Raw genomic sequence first — 4,271 nt, 5'->3', positions numbered from 1 at the left:
TTGTGCTCATTCATTAAAGCAGTGCCAAGCAGGGTCACTGGACCCTCACCTGAGTATCCAGCCACTCTTCCCAGCTGACTAGTCCAGCCTTTAAAGACAAAAGAAAAATGAGGAAGAACCCAATACAGGGATGCTTTTGGAAGCCCTTGTCAAGAAACTCCAATCAACTCTCATATGAACATTTGAAAATTTCCCTGTTCTGATTTTTTTCTAGTTCCCTGTCTAGAATTTGTAATGCTAATTACTCTTGCGTTTACTTCTTCACATCTCCTATTCGTGATTCAAGGACTTTCTTCTCCCCTTAGAGAAAAGAATTATGCAATTTGGGAGTCTTTTAGATAGACCCACTGAAGGGGTACTCCAATTGCCTCACACTGTGTCCCTGTTCAGCATGAAAGAAGCTAGAGTTGTCTGCGTCCTTATTCCCTATTGGCAATTTGGGTAACCCCTTCAGAGGATGGCATGATAAGAATAGGAGTACTCTGTTCCAAAGGCCAAAAATGTTGAAAATGTCAGAAGTATTTGGAGCATGTATCTAATTCTTAAAAGATATTAGAGTTACCTCTTCAGTGGGAGGAATGTTGGAGGGGAGGGAGTGGGCATGGATTTAATCAAAACACCTTGTATACATGTATGAAATTCTCAATACAGTTTCTGTAAAAGTTAAAAAAAAAGAAATTCTTTTTTTAAGGTATTCATTTGTTTACTTAGCAGTGCTAGAGAATCAAACCTAGGATATCACGTAGCCCAGACAAGCTGCCTATCATGGAGCCTTGACCTTAGGTATGAATCAGAGAATGTAGCAGGGCTCCAGGTGGTTCCCTGTCAATTCCTTCTCTTCCTCCTGCTTTTCCTTGTCTTCTTCCTCCTCCTCCTTTTCTTCCTCCTCCTTTTCTACAGGTCCTGTATATATATCCATGAGAATATATGTATGCCATGTTCATGCAGGCCTGAGGATGCCAGAATTGGGCATCAAAAATCCTGGAGCTGAAGTTACGGGCCACTATGAGTCACCTGATGCGGGTGCCAAGGACTGAACTAGGGTCTTCTGAAAAGACAGTATGTACTCCTAACTGCAATGGACCAGCCCAGACCTGAGCACTCAGTGTGACAGGAACAGGGAATCGGAGAGTGGGCAAGGATTTGGTGAGTGACAAACAGACACAACATAAGAGATGGTTGATGACCTGAATGTAATTTTTTAAAGTGGAGCATCAGATTTTATACTAATTACAGAACAAGATTGTGCAAGCATCAGGTTGATTTCATGGTTAGTCATTTTCTTAGAAATACAATTCAAAATCAAAGCAATACAGTACAGTGTAGAGTGTTCTTATCTAATTAATCAGGTGCTTAGACTATTTGTCCTTTTCCCTTAGTGGTTGGGAACATCAGCTACTTGTAAATATCATGGTTGGTAATTTTATGACTCAGTTTTCTCAATTTTGAGGTTTCGGTGGCCGAGGCCAATGACTAGGTCAGTGAAGTTATAATGACTCCATATAACTTCAAAGGCTTGTTTCTCTAATCCTTATTTTCCTATTCTTTCTATCCATTTTTCTTATACTGCCTGTAATTATTCAAATATACTTTGCTGCTGACTTGTAGCAAAGGCACCAAGGTGGTCTAGATCTGGCTAACCTGTCCATAAACTATGAATACCATGAAACTTTCCATCCTAAAATATTTACCCATCTATTATTTCCTTTATAAACTCTTGTATGAGAAAGTGGTTCATCTATGGGCTCGGGGATTCTAAATATGCTCTCCTTTCCCTTAAGGGGATGCCATAGCCTACCTCTCCCTAACTCATAGGCAATTTCTAAGTCTGTCTTAACTAAAGGCAGCAATCTTCTTTCAATGTCCCTTTAATCTCCTTGAGTCAATTCTAGGAACTGAGGTAGGGGGATTATTTACAAATAATTCTTGCTGTAACTTATCTAGAGTTTTCCAAGGTTGCTTATTCTTAGCTACTTTACTTATTGTTTCAAATAAGAAAAGAGCATTTGGAGGAAGTCTAATATCAGCAAAATGAGTTCCCAGGAAATCATCTGAATCTAGTCTCTCTTTAGGTGGGCCTAATGACCTGGGTAGGTACAAAGCAGTTCCTCTATGAGGAAAGAACAGGAATAAAGACAGCAATGAAGACAAGAACTAAAGCAGAACAGCCAAGGACACAGCATGCTTTTTTAACACAGCCATTCTCCAGGAAGCATTCTTCCTTTGAAGTTTTCTCAGCCTCGACCCACGGAGAGTTCCTCACGTGGGCTCAACTGGAGGTGACGTGACACTTAACCATGAAGCCACCTATTCTGACCATCAAGTCTTTCTTTTTTTCTTTTTCTTTCTTTTTTTTGTCCTTTTCTTTTTTGAAACAGTATTTCCCTGTAGTCACAGCAGGCCTGGAACTTGCTATGTAGATCAGGCTGGTTTTAGTCTCAGGGATCTACCTGCCTCTACCTCTCAAGTGCTGGAATTAAACACATGCCAGGTGAGGGCCCTGCCTCATTTACTTCTTAAAGGTCTTTTTTAATTTTTAATATTGTATTTTTCAGGAATAGAAAGATGTCTCAGAAGTTCAGAGTGCATCCTACTCTTTCAGAGGACCAGGTTCAGTTCCCAGTACCTGCATGGTAGCTAACAACAATCTATATATGATTTTTATTTATTGCTACACTATATATATATATATATATATTTATATATATATATATATATATAAATTTGTATCTGTGTGTGTGTGTGTATGTGTACATGCTTTGCCTGCAGGTATGTAAGTGCACCCATGCTATGCAATGCCCACGGAGGCCTGAAGAGGGCATCAAATCCATAGGTACTGGAGTTGCAGATGGTTGTTAGCCTACCATGTGGTTCCAAGGAACTGAACCAAGATCCTCTCCAAGTGTAGCCAGTGCTCTTAACTGCTGAGCCATCGCTCTCTAGCTCCAAAAACAAATAAATGTTTTTTCTTTCACAGTTTCATACATATATGGAAATGTGCTTTGATCATATTTCCCCATTATCCTCACTCATCCTCCTCCCTTTCCCACCAAAGCCTTTCTTGTTCCCCACAAGCCACCCTTCCTATTCTCATGGCCTTTTTAAAATTTTTTTTCTCATTCACATCACCCATTCAGGGACAAAAGTTATGTGATTTAGGAGTCTTTTAGATAGACCCACTGAAGGGGTACTCCAATTGCCTCACCCTGCGTCCCTGTTCAGCATGGAAGAAGCCAGAGTGGTCTGCATCCCTATTCTCTATTGGCAATTTGGGTAACCTCTTCAGAGGATTGTGTGATATGAATAGGAGATAGGAATTGGCTAGGCAGAGTAAAAAGACCTCAAAGAAATGTAGCCAGCTTCTTGGCCAAAAGCCAAAAATGTCCTTGGGCCTGTTAGCAACATTCTCTGTTCCAAGGCCAAAAATGCCAAAAGTATTTGGGAGTTTAAAAGATTTTAGGGTTACCTCCTCATAGGGAGGAATGTTGGAGGAGAAGGAGTGGTAATAGATCTGATCAAAACACAATATATTCATGTATGAAATTCTCAAAAAAATTTGTGTAAAAATAAAAAACAATTATGTTTATACCCACAGATTAGTGCTGCCCTCAGCTTTGGTCAGAGAATGTTCTGTTTGCAGTGGATGCTGGTTAATGCAGAGATATATAATTGGTGGTAGTGCTGAGAATAAATGACTGTGGAGTGCTCATCCCTAAACAGGACACCTCTCTCACCCCCTTCAAAGCTCATGGAACACTACAGAAGTGGAGGCAGAAAAAAAGGAAGAGCTGGTTGATGGGAAGGAGTGTTGTGAAACTCTGTCCTCTGGACATGACATGGCTAGTGGCTTCATGAACTCATGTGGCCACCTATACAAGACCTGCACAGGTCTGGGTGCATCAGTTTTCCATCCGGGATACTGGAGGGGCTTATTAAGCTCCATCCGTCTCTGAGGAGCTCTGTCCTGGGTAGGGGAGAGCTGTATTCCTCAGTTGCGTAGCTATTGATAAGCTGTCTATACTCAAGTAAATAATCCCCATTCCATGCTTATGCAAGTAACCCCAATTAAATGCAGTGAGCCACAAAAAAGAAAATAAAATAGTAAATATTTAAAGAAAGAGATTGAGGAAGATGCCAGAAGATGGAAGGACCTCCCATGAACATGGATTGGAAACTTATGCAACTCCTATGGAAAGCAGCATAGAGAACTCTTAAAAAACTAAAAATAAACCTACCATATGACCCATTTATACCTACGTGACACGACCTTC

Source organism: Nannospalax galili, unplaced genomic scaffold (genome assembly GCF_000622305.1).
Source record: "Nannospalax galili isolate Female #2095 unplaced genomic scaffold, S.galili_v1.0 scaffold6457, whole genome shotgun sequence".
NCBI classification, from domain to species: domain Eukaryota; kingdom Metazoa; phylum Chordata; class Mammalia; order Rodentia; family Spalacidae; genus Nannospalax; species Nannospalax galili.
This window is presented reverse-complemented; position numbering follows the sequence as displayed.